The following is a 22,631-nucleotide window of genomic DNA, read 5'->3' as shown; positions in this document are numbered from 1 at the left end:
CAGCAATGTATGAGTGTTCCTTTTTCCCCACATCCTCGCCAACACCTGTTGTTGCTTGTTCATTCCAGTGTTTTATAAAGTACAGGAAGAGGCCAGGAGTATGTGGCTTTCTTTGTTGCAAACAGCATCCCAACCTGAACATAATCCTCATGTGCACATTATGGGAATATATAGGAGGGTACATTGTAGCAGGAGTCATCTGCTTGTGGTATTTTCTGATGACATTTCTAGATCTAATAAGGGCTTCCACAATGAAGTGTTCCAGTCTTCTAAAAGTACTCTTTGTTAGATCAAACATAGTACAATATATTTACTGGCATTTGCAAAAGAGGAGAAAGAGAGCCACACATTGTTGTTGCATTTTATGCCTTTATCAAATATCATGCAGTACCTTTTGTGTGAAGTGCTAGGAATATAGAAGTGAATGATAGACAAAACATGGTTATTTCGTCTAGTGGAGAATAGAAAGAAGTAATTGTGTTTATCGTGTGCTGGGAAAAGAAAGTATAGGATGCTTCTGAATATGTCTAATATAATATACACCTCTGTCTTGGGTGGTCATGGTAGTCTTCCTGGGTGAAGTCATGTTTTCTTTCCTTTACTCCATTTCTGCTAACCTCCAAGCTACTATAATTTTTGCCTGGATTCCTGTAATAATTGGCTGGCCAATTCATTCTTCTCTAGACTCTGATTAGACTTTGCTTTTCAAAATTCAAATCTTATCATATTTCTTCTCCAACTTTCAAACTATCCTGTAGTTTTCTCTTACCTTTTGGATAATGTTCAATATTAATCTCACCTTTTACCACTGTGCATGGGGCCATGAAAAAGCATGACATGGTCATGAAACTAATGAAAATTAGATAATTATTGTTTGTAATGCTAAGGGCAAAATAAGAAGAGGTTGGAGATGGGTTTGCATAGGTGGTCGAGATCAGTTTAAAAAGTGTTTGTGTCATTCAAAGCAAAATGGATGCTTCATAGACTGCAGGAATCTACTAAAACTGTCAAATAGGAGAGTGATGTGATTGATCAGATTCATCTTTCTAGAAATAACACTTTGGTGGCTGTGTGAACTACTCGGGGGAGATGGGGGGAATTAAGAGACTCAGTGTCTATTGTAGTAGCTGCAGAAAGAAATGAAGAGTGAACCAAGGGGATAACAGCGATAATGAAGAACAGGAAATAGATTTGTAAAATATTTAGGGGTAATTCAAAATATTTGGCAGTATTAAACAATCAATTGGATTCTTCGCCCTCTAGTCAGTGACCTTTTAAAATTGTGAATCTAATAATGTCACCCAGATTGTCCTCTTGTTTGACTATCGGAATCTAACTTTTTCTTCAATAACCAGATCAAATTCCATGTCCTACATAAAGGCTTCCTCAGTCAATCCAACCAAATGATCTGGGAGAGTCTTTTGGCCTTTGAACTTGTTTAAAACCACAATGAATTTTATTACATTTGGTTCTCCATTGAAGTAATTTGAGCCTGTTGATGCTTATGAGTTGTTAAGGAGGTCTTTCAGAGAGTAACTGTGTCTAATGCATTTATATCATATAGTGCATAATGCAGGATTTTGTGCATAGCAAGTGTTTAATAAATATTTTCAAAGTTGCGGCATTGATTAATAATTATTTGCTATTTTATTTGGTAGATGGTTTAGAGGCAGTGTCCTGTGTTTCCCAAAATCAAGTCCTACTTATAGTTAAGCAATTGAATGTTAAGTGGAAGTCTTTAAAACTGTAAAATAGGCTGATGGAATTTAGTTTAAATTATAGGAATATGCCCAAATCCTTTTTCTTTTTTTAAAATTTTTTCTTTCTTTTCTTATTTTGGTAGCAGGGTTTGAACCCAGGTGCATTTAAACACTCAGTCACATTCCCCAGCCTTTTTATTTTTTAATTTTGAGACAGGGTCTCACTAAGTTGCTGATTCTGGCCTCAAACTTGCAATCCTACTGCCTTAACTTCCAAATTTGCTATGATTATAGATTATGATTATACCACCCCCCAGCTTCACATTGTTTTTCCTCTTTGGGAAAAACTTTTAAATGGGCATAATGTCTAATTGTTTTTTAATGGTGTATAATGTCAAGGGAATTCAGGGGTGGGAATCAAGTCATTTGATAGTTAAAAGTATCCAGTCTTTTACCCCCATGTGATGGCTCATGCCTGTAATCCCAGTGGTTTGGGAGGCTGAGACAGAAGGATCACAAGTTCAAAGCCAGCCTCAGCAAATTAGTGAGGCCCTAAGCAACTTACTAAGACCCTGTCTGAAAATTACAAAAAAGAACTGGGGATGTGACTCATGTTTAAGCACCTTGGTTTAAATCTCTGTTATACATATTCATATAAAATATATAAATATACATACATACACAATGCATGCATATACAATATATATGAACCAGAGATTGAACATATTGTGTGTGTATATATGTGTGTGTGTGTGTGTGTGTGTGTGTGTACATATATATAGATATATAGATATAGATAGATAGAGAGCATGCACACCTTTTACTCTCAGTGTCCTCATTTGTAAAATGTGAGGGTTGGAAGCTCTCAAGGTTCCTTTGCGATTTAAAAATCTAGAATTATATATTTAAGTCTAAGAACATAGTAGGTGCTAAATAAACACTTATTTGATTAATTTCATAGAAAATGAATTTAACAAGATTATCAGTCATCAAAGATAAAATCTTTTCATTACTTTTTCATAATTTGTCCTTCTCAACTTGAATAAAGTTATTTCAATGCTTTGCTTACAAGTCAAATCTTTAACTAGAAGAGACCAAGAGGGATTATAATATAAAAGAATAAATAATGCAGTGAATACCACTGCCAGTTGCTTTTTATAAAATGAATTTAATTTTGTTCAGAAATTCTGTAGATTTTGGTTGCCTGTTATTATCATCATAAGATCTTACAGTAGATATGCATGCAATTTATCAGCATATTTGTTTCTGTCCCTGAAGGGTTATATGTTCTCATACAAAGAGTCCAAACTTGTTAGTACTGTTGCAAATTCTATCTATCTAGAAGAATTTTTCAGGTCATGGAAAGTTTTTCTGTTCTGGGGAGAGAAATTACTACACTGATTCCTGTTTTGTTTGTTTATTTGTTTGTTTGTTTGTTTTTGGTACTGGGGATCAAACCCAGGGATGCTTTATCATTGAGCTACCTCCAGCCCTGTTTATTTCTTCTGTTGAGACAGGGCCTTGGTAAATTGCTGAGGCTGGCCTTGAACTTGTGATCCTGTCTCAGTCTCCCAAGTTGCTGGAATCATGGGTGTGTGCCACAGCACATGGTTTGATTCCTGTTTTTTAAACCTCTTTCCTGTATTGCTGTTCATAATTTTGTTCATATTATATACATTCTTTTTGTGCAATCATAACAACAGCCATTGTCTCACTCCTCATCTCTATGTGAATGACCTTATATTTTTATCTCAAGTCTAAATATTTTTTGTGAATCTCAGGCTAAAAGTTCTTTATTCTCTTTCTCTACCACTTGTTGGGAGGGCTGGATTCTATAAGTAATATATATTTATTATAGAACACTTAGAAAGAAGAAAATTATATATGTGTAAGGTAAATAATCACCTAAAATAATCTCTTAACACCTTGATGTATATTCACTCTGACCTTTTTGTGCACTTTTAAATGTAACAAAGTTGTAATTATGGAACATGATTTAGTTATAGTCATTTGGTTAAAAGCAGAAGCTTTCTACTATTTTTCATATTCCCTTCCCACTCCCTTCCCTTCATTTCCCTTTGTCTGATCCAATGAACTACTATTCTTCCTCTCCCCACCCTCCCTGTTGTGGGTTAGCATCCACATGTCAGAGAGAATATTTGACCTTTGAATTTGGGGGACTGGATTATTTCACTTAGCATGATAGTCTCTAGTTCCATCCATTTATTTGCAAATGCCATAATTTCATTCTTCTTTATGGCTGAGAAATATTCCACTGTGCTTATATACCACATTTTCTTTATCTGTTCATCTGTTGAAAGGCACCTAAGTTGGTTCCATAGGGGATCCTAATTAGAATAAGTTATACTCCATGTATGTATAATTTGTCAAAATATACTCTACTGTCATGTATATCTAAAAAGAAAAAAATTAAAAAATGTTAAAACAAAAATCAGAGGTTTTTTAAAACAAAAAAGCAGAGACTTTGAAGTGTGCCAAATACAGACTCAAGTCAAGCTCTGCTTCTTACTAGTTGAGTGAACAATCTAATGTTTCTTCAATTCCCTGAGTCTGTTTCCTTGTCTATTCTCAGGAACAATTCGTGAGATGTTTTCTTTTTTCAAATGTTTTTTAAAATTTATTGGTTCTTTGTAGTTATACAAGACAGTAGAATCCATTTTGACATAATTATAAAAACTGTTCTAATTCAGTTCAATGATCTTTTTAATGTGTTGTTGAATTTGATTTGCCTTTGATTCAAGAAATTTCCCCTCTGATTTCCTAAATGACCCACTATTTATTCAGTAATATTTTGTTTAACCTTCATGTGTTTGTATAATTTTTAGTTTCTCTTGTTGTTGATTTGTAGTTCTGTTCTATTTTGATCAGATAAGATGCAAGAAATTATTTCAATTTTTTAATTTGTTAAAACTTATTTGTATCCTAATATATGGAAAATTCCATGTGCTAGTTAAAAGACTGTATTATACAGCTGTCAGATTGAATATTCTGTATATGTCTGTTAAGTCCATTTGATCTGTAGTGTAATTTAAGTCTTTTATGGATTTTTTTTTTTGGTCTGGGTTATCTATCTGAGAGAGTATGGTTTTGAAGTCATTCATTACTATTTTATTTGAGCCTATATCTCTCTTTATGTCTAATAGTGTTTGTTTAATTAATAAAATGCATGTTCTGATGTTCAGCGCATTTGTATTTGTAATTGTTATATCTTCTTGATACATTGTTCCCTTCATCAATATATAGTGAACTTGAAATTCTTTTTCTTTTCTAACTGATTTTGTTTTAAAGTATATTTTTTGGATATAAGTATAATTACTCCTGCTTGCTTTCTGATTTTACTTGTTTGAGATATCATTTTACATCCTTTCTCTTTTGGTCTGTGTTTGTCTTTATGAGATAAGTTTCTTATAGGCAGCATATTGTCAGTTTTTTTTTAACTGTATTCAGCCAGTCTGCATATTTAAATTGGAGGATTTAGACTATTTACATTCAGGGTTATTATTGAAAGGTATGTTTTTTTCTTATTCCTGTTATTTTGTTGTTTTTCTTATGGTTCTTTAGAATATTTTATGTTTATTTCTTCCTCTCTTATTCACTCTAGAAATTTGGTGGTTTATTGTATTGATAATATTTGACTCTTTCCTACTTCTCATCTGTGTTTCTGTTCTTCAGTTGGGGTATATTCTTTCCCATGCTCTCATGATTGTTTCCCTTTTCTCCTCTTCTGAGTGTTGGATTCCTAAGTTGTCTTCTGTAATGCTGGTACAGTGTTCATGAATTCCCTTAATTTATGCATATCTTGGAAAAATCTTGATTTCTTCTTTGATTTGGATGGATAAACCTGCTGAATATAGCTATGTTATTTGGAAATTTTTTTAGGACTTGAAATACCTCATTCCATGCCCTCTGGCCTTTAGAGCTTCTGCTGCAAAATCTACTGTTTGTCTGCTGCACCTGTTCACTATGCAGCTTCTAGGTCTCTTGTCTGTTTAGACTATAGGTTTTCAAGGTGCTGGATCCTGTGCTTGTGGAGATTACCCAAACTTTCTTTTTCACCTATATCCTCATCAAGGTAGTACTTCACCTCCCTGTGCCAAGCTTCTGAACACTCAGTACTGGGGTATTCTGTTTCTCCTACTCTAGTAATAGCTTATATCTATAGATTTCATCTGATTACTGACTATTGTTAAATACTTCCACTTTCCTATCACCCCCACTTCTACATGCAACTATATACCTATTGTTTGGGTTCAATCTCATGGAGAAGCAGGTGAGTTCTGGGTGGCTCTAATCCACAATCTTATTCAGTAAGTAACATTGAATTTCAAAACATTTTCATTTACTTCATGCTAGTTATTTTTTGTGGTTGTTTATTTACTCTCAAAGAAAAAAGATTCTGTCAATGATTTTATATTGACTGTTCCCTTTGTCTGTAATGTTCTTACTCATGGCCTTTAAGTGGCTGACTCCTTTTGTCCAGATCTCCATTTAAATGTGCTCACCTCTGAGAAGTTTCCTTTGACTACCCAAAGTGGCCACTTGTTTACCCTTTACTGTCACACGACTCTAGTTTAATTTTACACAAGACTCATCACTACTACTATTAGATATGTCCCTTCATTTATTATCCCCTTTCAGTAGAATGTCAAGGAATTCAGAGGGCTTGTCTGACTTGATTACAACTTTAATTTTAGCATCTACAACCATGTCTTGCACATATTAGTTGCCAAACAAATATTTGCTGAATGAATAGATAAATGAATTAACCATTGACCTTCTCTGAGTATCTTGGACACCAAGCTCAGCTCCTATTAAGACTTAGGACCAACCAAAATAAATGATTGAATAAATAATAATTAGAGAAGAATTCCGTGTTTTCTTTGTGTACTTCTATATATATATATATATATATATATATATATATATGTGTGTGTGTGTGTGTGTGTGTGTGTATATATATATATATATATATATATACTTCCCTACTCCAAGAGGTAGAACTTCATCCCCCACCAAGTATGGCTTTAATGATACACTTCCAAAGAAAAGCATGTGGAATGGGATAAGGGTCTTTATGGAGAAAAAAACCTAACAAACATTATCTATATTGGGTAAAATAATATCACCCCTCCAATGGTGTCCACATCATAATTCCCAGAATCTGTAACTATGATACTGTATATGGGAAAAAGAACTTTGTAGATGTTATTAAATTAAGAACTGTAAATGGGACATTATCCTAGATTTTTCAGGTAAGCCCACTCTGATCACAAGAGCCCTTATATGAGTGACACAAGGAGTCAGAGTCAGGGAAAGAAGATGTGATGAAGGACCCAGAGGTTTGAGTGATGCTCTTTGAAGGTGTAGGAAGGTGCCATAAGCCAAGGAATTCAGTTGGCCACCAGAAGCCATAAAAAGCAAGGGAAAAGTCTCCCTGTAAGCTTTGCCAACACTGGATTTTAGACTCCTAACCTCCAGAACTTGTTAAGTCAATTGGTGTTGTTCATAAAGTCACTCTATAGTTATTTGTGACAGGGGCAATAGGAAATTAATACACCAAGTTTTCAGAGTCTGGAACACAGGCTTCCTAACGTATTTCAAGAGCTGTAACTTCTGACTTGATATAAACACAGGAGAGAATAATGGTGGTAGAGGTCATAAATGGGCACATAGTAGAAGAGAATAATACTCTGGCTGCTTTAAAAATTAGAACCTTTTTCAGGTCTCAGTTTCAGTGCTAGTACTCTTGTCGCTGACACTTGTGTACAAGATAATTAGTAGGGAGTTGAGGAAAGCAGAATCAGAGGCCAACAGCATTTTATTTTTTAAAAGTTTGAACATTTATGGGGGCTGGGATTATAGCTCAGTGGTACAGCACTTGCCTAGCATGTGTGAGGCACTGGGTTAAATCCTCAGCAACACACACACAAAAAACAAATAAATAAAATAAAGGTTTAAAAAAGCCACAGTTCTTTAAAGATTTTGAACATTCATGTATATATGTCTTCCTTATTCAATTGTATAATTTGTACTCATGATGAACAATTTGGAAAAATTTTGGAAAAGTATAATCCCATTGCTCTGAATGCACTGTTAATATTTTGGAACTCATAAATAACAAGTTTTTATTCAACATGAAGATTTCTCAGTATTCTAAACATAACATGACCAAACCCATCTAATTTTAGTCCCCAGAACCTGCCTTCTCATCTATAGTCTTGGGCTTGTTAAAGCATTCACTCAGTTGCCGGAGTCAAAAAATTGAGCATCATCCTGACTCTTTTTATTAACCCCATATTCAGTCACCAAGTCCTGTTTCTCTAATCTGCTGTCCCTGCAACTTTATTCTTTTTTTATTTGTTCTTTTCATGTATATGTTATATGTAACAGTAGAGTGTATTTTGACATATTACACATACATGGAGTATAACTTCCCATTCTTGTGGTTGCATATGATATGGAGTTTCACTGGTGGTGTATTCATATATAAATGTAGGAATGTTATGTCTGATTCATTCTACTGTCTTTACCATTCCAGTCCCCCTTCCTTCCCTTCCTTCCCTTTTGTCTAATCCAGTGCACTTCTATTCTCCCCTCCTCCCCTTTATTGTGTGTTAGCATCTGCATATCAGAGAGAACACTCGGCCTTTGGATTTTTTGGGATTCCTGCCACTTTATACTTATTACCTCTTTCTTAGTTTAGGCCCACACAATTTGTCACCTAAATCATCATAATATCCTTTATCGTGGTGCTGAGGATGGAACCCAGGGCCTCATGCATGCTAGGCAAACACTCCACCACTGAGCCACATTCCCAGCCACCATAATATCCTTTTAATCTGACTTTTTGCCTCTAGTATTAGTCTTTAACCTACCCTCCCTGAAGGATCATCCTTATTGCAGCCGTTGTGATCTTTCTGAAATATATATGTGTTCATATTGTTTCTTTATTTAGAATTCTTCAGTGACTCTCAGTGTAGCAAGGCTTGTCATATGGCTCCACTCTACCTCACAGGTCTTATTTCCTGGCTACAGCATGTGTTGCAATCTCCCTCAACACTGAAGTGCAACATATTCCCTCATATTTCCATTCTGTTTCTGGAATGCTTTCTCTCATATTCTTGGCCTAACCAACTCCTTTTTATCTTTCAAGATCTAGCAGAGGTATTAAGTTGTTTGTGAAACTTTCACCACCATGGACTCCTTTTCCTCTTCTAAGCAGAATAGGTATCCATTTCTTATGTCTCTCATAACATTGACTCTTAATTCTATGTGTCGGTAGTGGTGATGGAAGTCCTAATAGTAATAATAGCTCTGTTGGCAGTCGTCATAGTGTTTACTTGGTTTCACTTGTAAAGTCCTCATATATGTTAATTTATTGTGTTTTCGTAGTAACCCTGTGAAATAGGTATTAATCATTATTTCCATTTTACTAACAAGGAAATAGAGGCACTGAGAAATTAAGTTGTCCAAGTACTCACAGTTAAAAAAGCATGGATCCAGAGTTCAAACAGAGGATTTCCAGTTCCAGAGTCTATGTAGGTATTCTACCTTATTCATTAGGAGATATGTTCCATGAAACCCAGTGAATACCTGAAACTGCTCATAGTACTGAACTGTATATATACAATAGTCCCTCGGTCTCTATGAGGGATTGATTTCAGGACCTCCCTGTGTGTTGCAAAATCTGTGTATGCTCAAATCCCTTGTATAAAATGGTATATTGTATTTATATATAATGTACACCCTGCTGTATACCTCAGATCATCCCTAAATTATTTATAATACCTAATACAATATAAATGCTATGTAAATTGTTGTTCTCTGTTGTTTATGGATTAATGACAAGAAAAACAGGACTGTACATAATCAGTAGAAATAATTTTTTCAATATTATTGATTCAAAGTTGATTGAATCCATGGATGTGGAATCCACAGGTACAAGGGGCTGACCTGTACTATATTTTTCCTTTTTAAAATTTTTTAGTTAGACGGAAACAATACCTTTATTTTATTTATTTATTTTTATGTGGTACTGAGAATTGAACCCAGTGCCTTACACATGTTAGGCAAGTGCTCTACCACTGAACTATAATCCCAGCCCTGTACTATATTTTTTTCATATCCATACATACCCATAATAAAGTTTAATTTCTAAATTAAGCATGGTAAGAGACTAATGCTAAGTCATAATGAAACAGAACAATCATGCTAAATGAAATAAACCAGTCCCAAAAGTCAAAGGTGAAATGTCTTCTCAGATATGTGAAAGCTAATCCAAAATGGAGTGGGGGAGAGAAAGAAAGAGAGAGAGACTGGAAAAAATGGAAAGGGAATTTTATTAAAATAGAGGAAACATCAGTAGAGTAGATGAAGGAGATTGAGGGGGAGAAAGAAGGGATGGGAAAAGGGAGGAACAGTGGAATAAATCTGACTGAACTTTCTTTGGTCCATGCATGAATATACCACAGTGAATCCCAACATCAAGTATATGCACAAGACACTAATTTAAAACAACAACAATAACAATAACAACAAAACTATAAATAAACTGCAGAAACATCAGTTGAATAATGGGAGGAGTTGTAGGGGAAGGGAGAAGGGCAGAAGGGAGAAGGGCTGGGGACTGGATTAGAGCAAATTGTATTCCATGCTTTTGTGATTATGTCAAAATGTATCCTAATGTTATATATAGCTAAAAAGAATCAATAAAAATAAAAAGAACAATCTTTAAAAATAAAGTAGAACAATTATAACAATATACTGTGATAAAATTGCTAACATTGCTATGTTTGTACTTTAGGGACATTATTACGTGAAATAAGAATTACTTTAACACAAGCACTATAATACCTCAAGAGCTGATCTGATAAATAAGATGGTTAGTGGGCAAGTAACACATACAATGTGGATACTCTGGACAAAGTGATAATTCACATCCCAAGTAGAATGGGATAGAATGATGCAAGATTTCATCATGATTCAGAATAACTTGATTTAAAATTTATAAAGTGTTTATTTCTAGAATTTCCTATTTTGGAATTTTGGAGCTCCATTGACCACGGTAACTGAAACTGCTGAAAGTGAAACAGTGGATAAGGGATGGCTACTGTAAATGTGAGAAGGAATGTGGTTTCACAAAATAATTCAGATCCTTAATTAATATGGGTGCTTTTTAAAGACATGACCAGACAACAAAGTTTCCTCTGTCTTTCTGCCCATGTTACCTGATATTTCAATGCTTTTATTTTTCATAGCACTTCATTTTCCTTCTACCATTCCTTTCAGATTGAAATGAACAGAAAAGGTCCTCCCCTTCCCTTTTTCCTAAAAGTGGTACTCTTTCACTGGACTCTAGTTTCTGTGCCTGCCATTGGGGATTAGTTATGACAATTTAAATACTGTGACCACAGATAGTCCTACTACAAGTCTTGCCTAAGAACCCAGGGCCTTAATCTGCAATTGGAATTAAGGAAATGTGTCTTTATCGCCTGCATATCTCCTTGTGTGTCATGAATTGAATTCTCCTGAAGGTGAAGATATTCCATATATCAGTAGCATGGCATAGCCAACATGGATACAGGCTATAGATAGCTGGAAAGAAAATTTCTAGTGACTTACACAGTCTGTTTTAGGCATAACAAGACAGGAAGCACAGTGAATTTGAATTAAATTTATTGTTGTTTTTGACAGAAAGAACTGTGTCAAGGTATAGACAGTGTTTTGTATTTTTCGCTGGTACATTATTGAAAATGCTAATATTTAACTTTGCATTTTGTCTGAGATCAGCCACTGTCTAGACTTGGCAAGCCTCTCAGGATTGGCTTAGTTCCCACTCTTACCTTCTCAAGCTTGGGTGGCTGTTAGAGTCAGTGGGAGGCCACCTAGAACACACTTTTCTCTCTGGGTTCCCTGAGGCAGTGCTAAGACTTATAAAGACTCCAAGGGAAAGGCAGCTATTTGATCTCCACACCCACTGCCTGCGCCTCCATGTTTCACTTATCCTTTGACCATGAAGGAGAACGTACATGAATATGAGCTTTTGATCCCATACTCCCATCCATTTCCCCTTGAGGGTAGTTCATTTACCTCCTTGATCCTCCTGTAGAATAGGCAGAACGCAATACTAAGTTTAGAGTTTGAAAAACACTTTTTTTTTCCTGGTCCTGACTTTCCAGCTAACAGTGGCAATTTATTTAATCTGCAACCAGTTTCTTTTCTTTGTTTTTCTTTTCGGGACAGAAATACTTTCTTTCTCCTGTTTTGAAAACTAATGAGATGATATGCTTGAATCACTTTGTTCTCCCTGGAAGGTGGACCCTGAATAAATTCAAGTTGATTTTTTGAAAGGAGTTGAAAGCAGAATTAAGGATATTTGTTTTTCTAATTATCCATTTGACTCCACAAATAACACACTACATTTCTTTAGAGATAGAGCGTAGAGACAATAGTCAACCTGCTTACATGGGCATTAAGAAGAATTTGATATACAAAGATGAGAATTTCTGCCCATTATAGATGATTGTTTAATATTTTATATATATAAAATATATAGAAATTTGAAAATGTAAAAAAGAAAATGATATACCACTCCATCTACTCTAATGTAGGCCATTTCTTATGTTGGTATATTTCCTTTCACCCAGTTTTCTAAGTATATATTTATCTAATTTTAAAATTTTAATTTTACTCATACTTTAATCAACAAATAATACTTGTGTATATGTATAGGGTACAATGTGATATTTTGATATTCATCTACATTGTGGAATGATTAAATCAAGCTAATTAACAAATCTGTCAACTTACATACTTACATGTTTGTGGTGAAATCATTTAAAATCTACTCTTTCAGCAATTTTGAATTACACCATGTGTTGTTATTGATTATGGTCACCATTCCCTACGACATAAAGCTTAGTGAAAGCTTATTCTTACTGTCTAACTGAAATTCTGTACACTTTGATCACCACCTTCCCTTTTTTCCCTCATCCTCTAGGCTCACCCCAGCCATTGGTAAACACCATTTTATTCTCTATGAGTTCTGCTTTTTATACTCCATGCATGAGTAAGGTCATGTGGTATTTTAATTCACTGAACTGTGCATGTATTTAATATAGTCATTATAGTGCATGTACAATTTTGTATGTTTCTTCAATAATGAATTGTTGTTAATCCTTTTGGTATTAATAGTCTTCCTAATCATCATCTAATGAAAAAAAACACTTCCTTCTTTTACATCCAATCTGTGTTCATACTAGAAAATTCAGAAAATATGAAAACAAATATTTCTAATAACACCACTCAAATTTAACTATTTTAAAAATATAATCACATTTCATTCAGTCTTTTTTTCTTTTTTTAATAATGCAAAATTTGACTCAAATATTTTTGTATCATGCTTTTCTCTTAAGAATAGTGTAATCTTAACTTTTCCACTTATAGAGCAAAAATTTAAACAATAAATTTAAAAAGTAAATTGTAAGTACATGGCTATTACTTTTATTTTTTATTAATGCATTATAATTATACATATTAGTGTTGATTTTGACATAATTATACAAGCATGGATTGTAATTTGCTCCAATTCAGTCACTAGTATTTCCCCTTTCCCTCCCCATTTCCTTTCCTCTACTCTACAGAAGGTCTTTCTTCTATTTATTTAAAGATTTTAAAAATTTTTTGAAATTTAGTAAATACATAAAAGAAATACAAGAAAATACAATTTATACAAATTCTCACCAATGAAGAATTTCCTAACATTAGTTAACATTTTGATCTATATTTATATAAAATGTCTGTGTGTAAAGTTGTTTCTTTACAAAAATGGACTTACATTATACATATTGTTTTAGCATTTTCTGCTTAATATGTCAAGGATATTTTTCTGGGTCCCCATTCCTCTTAAGTACCATTCTATGTGATAATATAGAAAATGTGCTTATAAAATGCTTCAAACACTGTCTGGAACATAATAAGCAGTCAAATGCTATTTGCTCTTTGTCATTTCTGTTTTATTAGCCTTATTATAAGTGTGAAATCTGTGTTGCCATTTTCTTATTTGTAACAATTACTTTGAAATAATCTCAATTATATAGAAAAAATGTAAGATTAGTACACAGAACATTTCTTTTGCTTAAGTCATTTATGAGTAAGTTGCTAGTATAGTGCCTTTCAGTCTAAAATTCTCTACTGTGTATAAATGAGAATATTCTCCTTAGATAACCTCAATTTCACCATCAAATTCAGGAAATTATCATTAATACATTACTAAACTCTGATCAAAGCTCATTCTATTTTTTGTCAATTATCCCAAAACTGTTCTTAATAACAAAAAGTTCCACTTTAGGATCCTATTTTGCATTTAATTGTAATGTCTCTTTAGTTATCTTCTATTTGGGACACTTCTCAACATCTCCTTAACTTTCATGACCTTGACACTTTTGAAGGCTGCAGGCCAATTATTTTGTAGAATATCTCTCCAATTGTTAGCCTTGATGGTCCATCATGATCATATTTGTATTTTGTTTCTTCAGGAATTGCACAGGTTCCCTGTTCTTCTCATTGCATCCTATCATTTGGCACCTGATTTTTATTTGTCCCATACTGATGATAACTTGTTTAAGGTGGTATTGGTCAGATTTCTCCATGGTAATATGACTTTTTGTTCTCTTTCTAGTTAGTGTTGTGGACTGGGGATGTAGCTCAGTTGGTAGGGTGTTTGCCTTGCATACACAAGGCCCTGGGTTCAATCCCCAGCACCACAAAAAAAAAATCATTGTCTAGTTAGCATTATTCCTAGGTAAGTAAGGAGTACTTTGGAAATATAGAAATGTCTTATTCCTCACCAAACTTTCAATTTTATTTATTTCTATTAGTCTCATTTATTTTGATGCCAAATGCTCTGAGATTTGGCTGGTAGGAGCCCTTTTGAATTAGTTTCTGTGTCCTTTCAACATATATCTATTACATCTGAATTCCTTTGGTACTTCTTCTGCTTCATCCACAGAATCAGCCACCCTGCTTCCCTTTAGTGGAGTGGTATCTGGAATCAAAATTGGTGTGCTACAAGTACTCGTTGCTATATTGCTGCTCCTAAGCCCTTTTGGTGGAAGAGTTAGGAAACATATACATGTACATCAAGTTCTAATTCAAGACATTGGGGTTCATTCTAGTTTTTCTTTTTTCATGTTTTTACTCCTTAATAACTAACATTAAAAATATGCCTCCCATTATTTGACCAATTCCTATGTAGCTCAACAATGCTCTGTTAATACACCCTTGAACTCCCCCTTGCTGAATACCCTCCTTACTCTTGGCCTCCAAAAGTCCATGCCTGGCTGCAGCTGCCAGCTCCCTGAATGAATACCCTCCTCATTATTTTTTCAGGCTTCAACTTACTGTGTCAGGCCTCCACTGATGCTATCTTCCTGCAATGATAACTTTCTTATTCTCACAAGTCCTGCAAAAGGCCTCCCCCAGTCCTCCTCCTGGGGCACGTCTGCTTTGCTTGACCCCAGGAACAGGATTTTGACTGAATTGTTCAGGAAAGGGACTGAAAAGAACAGTTTCTATCCTTTGACTTTTAAGTCGATGTTACCTTTTTCCTTACCACCATGATTTTTAATGATTACTACTCTTCTATTGGATGTTCTGTTATCTCACATATTCTTGTTGTGGTTTTTATAAATAGTGATTTCCTGCAGGCAGCATCCACATTTTTTCTTTATAATTTATGGGATTTTTGCTTGTCAATTTGAGTGCTGTTCAGACTAATATTAACTAGCTTGCTGAGCATGGTGGTGCACACCTGCAGTCCCAGCTACTCAGAAGGCCAAGGAGGGTGGATCGCTGGAGTCCAGAATTTTGAGGTCAGCCTGGATAGCATAGTGAGATCTCATCTCAAACAACAAACAAATAAAAATTACAAAAAATCTAACACTAGTTTATTCATTAATTATTATTGCTGGTTTAGTTTCTACCTAATTATATTATAGAAATAAGGTCTTAGTAAATTAGGCAGCTGGTACTAAAATGAGTTTTCAGATAATTTTAGCATTATTTGAAGACTTGCTTCTTCTTTCTCAATCATTTTTGAATGAAGGTAATTTAAAAATCTATTGCACAGTAACCTGTTCTGGTTATTTGAAATTAGGAATATGAGTTTAAAAAGTCTGAGGTCCTTCACATGTCATAGAAAGCACTTCACTGGACTCCCAAACCACCTTTTTGCCACTTCTCATTTTGATTACTGTACCACATCATTTAGCCTCCCTCAAAGGTGCCATATTCTTTTGTATTTCTGCAATAATGCTGTGTTCCCCAAGGCATAGGTACTAAACAATGAAGGGAAAAAAGAGTATTTGATATTTAATGAGCATCAGATTTCTCATCACTAAAGAAATTAGATCTTTATTGGACTTCCTTACAACTAATTCACAGTTTAGAACTATTTACATTTTGAAATACACGTGAGGGAGATACCATAGCTTTTTTTTTTTTTTTTTGTAATTAGGCCTCTGGTTTAATCAGACCCTCCTCTGTGCCTTTGATCTTGCTGGACATTAGCACTGTGAACCCTGCCTTCAACCAAATTCACATGATATTCCATCCCATAGTATTTGATTGCACATTTATCACAACACTTAGCACTTGTGTATTATTTTTTAATAGTCTCTCCTGACTAGACCATGAATGAAATCCATGAGGAAAATTAAATGTTCTTATCTAGCCATTCATTTCCTGCAGCTAGCCTAGTGACTTATGCCATGTAGAAACTCATTAAATGTTGTCAAACTGAATAATTTATTGTCTTGTTTATAGATGCAGCTGGTGGCCCTTATAGCAGAGATTTAATGATTTCTCTTAAACTGTAGGACACTTGATTCATTAGTATCTGCTAGGATAGAATTTGACATGTCCGGGTAGTCCAGTTTGCTAATACCTCAAACTGTTCAGAGAATAGGCAGTGTAGAAATAAATAATACAGAAAAGCCATAAGACTCTTACGCAAAAAGATGGTTTGCTGGTGATCTTTTTCCCTCCATCTTGCTCAGTATTCTGACAAGCAGGAAACATTTTTTGATTTCCTAGCTTTATCTGTATACATATTCATGTTCATTCATTTGCACTATTTTTTTTTAAATCAGAACTTTCTCAGATCAGGCCTAGCATTATAAGCACTTCCAATTTTTTACATTACTGATAATTTAAGGGAAAAATTAAAATTCTATTGTTGATAGATTCCATATGATCACTGGTTCTTTTGCGTATAAATATAATTTATCCGTGTCCTGCAGGAGCCCCAGAATGGCTTAATTCATGCCTGCCCTATAGAAACTTGGTTCATACTATAAAAAAAGTTCCAAAGGTCATTTTTTAAATGTGGAGCCATCTGAGTAGGACATTTTTCAATGTCTGTGATTCTCATATGCTAGTTAATATTGTCTGCAGTGAAATACAAAAAACAATTTGATTTTTCCCCAGAAAGCTAAATTTTATTGCTTGTAAAGGATCATCCTTTTGTCTATGATTGTCCTTCATATTTATTGAAGATTTAATCACATTTTGCCCTTTCTTTTAATGAAACATTCATGACCAGGGACTGTGAATCTGTACCCTTATTATGTGAAATATTCAAGACAACATATGTTTCAGAATTTAGGTTCATTTTGGATTTTAGAAAGGTAATAAAGTCCATATATCCTATATTACATAACAGCCACAGCAGGGTCTGAGAGGACACCCCCTAATCAATTACAGTAATGTTTCTACAGTGAAACATAAGAATATTTATACTGCATGAGAGAATAAGCCTGTGGATAGTCTCAAGTCAGTTCAGGTCAGGCTTTACTGCCAGATGAGTTTGGGTTAGTTAAGATGTTGGTGCCAAATGAGTTACAGGCAAGAAAGAAACGGCACATTTGATTTCCAAATGTTTGGATTTTGAAATAGTGGATAAGGGGTTGCCTTTTAAAATGTTCTTAGTTTGCAAAATAAAGTTGTCTACCCTGCACAGAACCCCAAGATGTTTTTGAAATTTCACTGGTTCACAAAATCTAAAAGCATGGGAAACACTCCTTGAAAGATGTTGAAGTGAATATAACTTTACTTTTATACTCACCCCTAGTCAATAATAATGTCCCTTTTACTTTGTTTGCAAGGAAATACATTGTCAGTGATAATCTTTGAATGTTGCAAGATTCCCAAACATGCTTTTTAATTGAAGTAAATCAAATTTATCTTGTGGCAATTTTCGGAGATTGGAGCAGGATAGGTTGCAGTGTAAACCCATCCACAATGCTCACTGATAGGTTAGGATTCTCTGATAGGGAACTTTCTCTGAAAGGTCTTCTTGGTTGTATTCATTTAGCCAAATATAATAGTGAACATAATACTGGAGGTTGGTCTGTGTTGGAGAAGGGCACTGCCAAATAGCTATGTGAATTTAGGTTAACTTTGCCATTTGTAGTTTATGTTCTTCATCAAACAGGGCTAATAGTTCCCACGTCACATCTATAAAATGAGTTAGCAGTCATTTTAAGAAGAGGGTCATTTTAACATATCGAATGGCTATTTTGAGGAATAATTTATATAGTATGAAGCAATAGAATCAAAATAACATAAATATACAATCCTTATCCTAGCAAATTTGTCCAGAAAGTAGATTTGGTAAACAGGTGTTTGACTTTAGCTAGACTATAATGTGACTCCTGCTTAAAAACAGTATTTCTCTATTAACCATTATGTCAATTATTTATTTATGGTGCTCCAACTTCCAAATCACCCTTTTTTCCTGCTTTCCAAAATGTACCTAAACCCATTAAATATTTTGTTTCCTTAACCCTGATGTTTTATCAGTAGAGAATGCTGGAATGGCATGTCATGAAGGAAGGGTTTTTCCTCCAGATGACTGTGTGTTCTCTTAGCAGGGCATTCTTGGGTATCTTCACTAGTATTAACTTCTTTATCCAGTGGTCAATATCTTCTCCTGCTGCCCATGGACACAGTTTTATAGCAGAGTGCTTCTATTAGGATACTTTTGAGGAGGTACATTTGAATCAGGTTCCAAATAGGGGATTTCTGGCAAATTCCAGTGAATGAGCACCACAGCTGTTTTCTGCCCTTTATTCAGTTATAACTATGCCCTTTACAGTAAGGTTGGATATCAGCCCTGGGTAGAAGGTACTTTCTTGGGAATTCCATCTAGCCCCTAGGGGTGGTGGTTGCTCCAGATATCTGGATTCTTTATTTTTTAAAAAAATTATCTTCACTTATTACTAGCCAATTTATAAATACTCCAATTCCCTGTTATTCCAGTTCCCTGTCATAGTTAATTTCTTATGTGCAACTCCCAGTTCAAATTACTGTGTGGTTTCTCTCTCCTGATTAGGCCCAGTTAAAGATCTCTATGAGTCACCATGTTTCACTTATAAAACTATTTTTAAGGAATGACACTATTTTTAAGGAATGACACTATGCCAATAGTTGAGCAAAATTAAGATAATACATTTCAAATAACATTTAGGGAAATGTCTTAAAATCCCATAAAGTCGAGCAGTTCTTCTTCCATGTAAGGAAGAACTGTGAGCTTCCTCACATGAGGATAGCGTGTGATCTCTGTGTTAGTGTGGGATCTCTGTGCACCTGTGTATTTGTCTCTCTTCTCTATCTCTGTATCCTATACCTTCACCACCTTCACTAACTTCACTCTTAGTTTTCAGTATTCACCTATATTGCTCTTTATATACTTAGTTTTGAATCCTAGCTTTGCTGTTAGCAAGCTATTACTTGATCTCAATTTCCTTTTTGGTAAGGTAGAGATATAAAACAGAATAAATTAATTATATCAAGGACATTAAAGTGCTTTGTCATTATTTGGGCATCATATAAAATAAGGTAATATTACTTGTGTTTGTTAAATGTTTTTCTCTTCCATGTGTTTAAATTTCAGATTACACATTAAACCATTTCAGAAATGTATTCTGTAGACTAAAATTAAACTTAGGTATTTAAACACACTAAACTACACTAATACACTGTAGATGACAACCCTGTTCATTAATGGCATTGAGCTGGCAGAGGACAGTTGGACATACTGGTACATACTAAGTGTTCAATAAATATAATCTGGGTAGATAAAAAGTAGGGAGGAAAGGAAAGAGAGAGACCCTAGCCTCTGGGCTTAGGTCCCTTAAATCTCTTTTCCATCCCTCACCTAGCATTCTAAAATGAAATGCAAAAACTAATACCTTACAAAATCTGCAGTGTGGGAACTGAGAGGAAATGGATTTGGAAGATCTTTGGGGAATGATGGAAATTTTCTAAAACTATTGTGGTGTTGGTTGTACAACTCTGTAAATTTACTAAAAACCATTGAATTATATACTTTTGCTAGGTGAATTTTTTGATATGTAAATTATAACCCAATAAAGCCACTTAAAATTCAAATTGCATTTTATTTTAAAAGATTTGAGGTGCCTTGAAAGGTGCTTATAACTTAGTAAAACAGATTTTATGTATGTGTATATATAATTATTAGATGAGGCTGAATGTGCTGGTGCTAAAATGGGGGAATGAAACAGGGTACAGCAGACCAAACAATTAGAACTTAATCCAGAAGATTCATGAGTTCCAAGGTGAGCCAGCTGATCTTGCAGGATCTAAGCTGCTATTTGTTAAATGGCTCTGGCACAAATGGATCTGGTGCAAGGCAGTTTACATATATTATCATATTTAACCTTTACATTTATTTCTGTAATCTTTTTTTTTTTTTTTTTTTGTGGTACCAGGGATTGAACCCAGGGGCGCTTAACCACTGAACCACATTCCTCAGCCCTTTTAAAAATATTTTATTTAGGGATAGGGTCTCTCTGAGTTGCTCAGAACCTTGATAATTTGCTGAGTCTGGCTTTGCACTCTTGATCCTCCTGTGCCACTGGGATCACAGGTGTGCACCACCACACCTGGCTATGTGTATTCTTAAATTATTTTATTATGTCTTTGACTGATATTCTAAATACTTAGTTTGAGGACAGGCTTATATATAGATGTTTTGTTCTTTAATTGAACCTCACCCCCAGTTAATTGTGTGAGCCAGTTACAGTAAGTAAAATCTTCAGATAGAAAATTCTATTTTATGCAACTTCTTATGCATATCCTATTTTTGTATACATTAATGGAAACTTGCATTTGGAAACAATGGTTAAATATGTTTTACCTCAGAACTACGGTAAATAGAAGGATGGTATGATAATCTCCATATTAAAAAAGGAAAACCATTTGTTCACCAATTGATTGGGTGTATAACATTCTAGGGGATGACATTCTTGGTTGCATAGAGTAATAAATATAGCATACTATTTAAATTAGAGATGATTACTCTTCAAACACAAAGTATCCTATGAAATCATAGGATGAGTGCATCTCCCAGTGGAAGATGTTGCAAAGTGCAAGTGATTGTGAGCCCTCCCTAAGGTACTTGTCTTTACAACTTGGATTCTTAAAAGATGCCCCCCAAAGACACTTAACTTTTCTTTTTGGAAGTTAAGTGGAATGGGACTTCATATTTATTAGAAAACTTCATTCAGTTTCAAATTTTTGTGAAGAGTCCATACTTTTTCCATTTGGAGATAAGGTGGAACTTGCCTCTTCCTTTGGGAATAAAATGTGTGAGGATAGCATGTGCAGTTTTAAAAAATAGCCCCACTTAGGTCAGCATTTTCTGAAGTGTGGTATGCATACTACTAGAAGTAGACAGACAAATGCAATTTGAATAGATTTGCTACTTCTTTTAATGCTTATTAGAAAAAAAATGCCTGATTGAACCATACTTATCGTTACATGGATATTATTGCTGACCTTAAGACTAGAATAGATAACAATGAAGTGATGAATATTACTGGTGCAGTGCTCAGGTATGCCCAAGAAAGTGTTGCTGAATTTTTTTAGGGATACAATAAAATCCTACTTTCAGAAAATGGTGATAATTAAATATATGACATAGTTACAGTACACATAATTGTGAATTGGAATCAGACCTGTGCTCTGTTTTTTTTCCCTGTATTATCGTTCAAGTCAACATGGGTCAATAGGTAAAAATGGAATTTTTAAAATATAAAGGTACATTCTGTGAGGGAAATGTTAATACAAGGGAATGATTTTGATGAAATCAGTTATGTATAGTTGGATAACTAGGAAGATCAAATTTAGTAATTTTTTGGATCTACTACTGCTATAGAGGGACCAACTGTAAAGAAAACAATTATTCCAAAAATATGCTAACAATTATTTGAAAGTTGTTTTTTCATAATCATGTTGAGAATGAACCTATTTCCTTGTATATCATAGGTTTATGGACACACATTCTTGTGTGATTCTTTTTAACCCCAAGTGTTGTTGGGTTCCTCAAAAATTTCAACATAGAATTAATCATATGATCTAGAAATTCCATTCCTAGATATATACCCAAAAGAATTGAAAATTGATATTGAAACAAATCTACACCTATGTAGAACTGTGTACCAGGGTAGCACTATTCACAACAGCCAAAGGGTGGACAGGGGAGAATGGGGATCAATTGCTTAATGGGTATGGGTTTTTTCTTCGGGTGATGAAAATGTTTTGCAACAAGGTAGAAGGCATGATTCCACAATCTGAATGCACTAAATGCCCTGAATTGAATTGTTCACTTTAAAACTATTAATTTTATGTCATGAGAATTTCACCTCAATAAAAAAATGCAAAGACCTATTCCATAGTGTGGTACATGCAATGACTAGGATGATGTTAGGTTATGCACAAGCATTACTTGTTATAGGAATTACATATCTATTTTATGATTTTCTTTTTATAGTAAATTATATTAATTTTCCACTTGCAGTAATATAAATTTTCCTTTTAAGATAAATG

The 22,631-nt window shown here is 34.3% G+C and overlaps 1 protein-coding gene across 3 annotated transcripts in view; it reads left to right on the top strand.

Annotated features, from left to right (window-relative positions):
- Klhl13 (kelch like family member 13) overlaps window positions 1-22,631 on the top strand; it is a 172,072-nt gene that overhangs the window by 68,181 nt on the left and 81,260 nt on the right. The window lies entirely within an intron of this gene.

Source organism: Sciurus carolinensis, chromosome X, assembly GCF_902686445.1.
Source record: "Sciurus carolinensis chromosome X, mSciCar1.2, whole genome shotgun sequence".
Lineage (NCBI taxonomy): Eukaryota > Metazoa > Chordata > Mammalia > Rodentia > Sciuridae > Sciurus > Sciurus carolinensis.
Note: the sequence above shows the minus strand (reverse complement) of the source record. Positions and strands in the feature narration are given on the sequence as shown.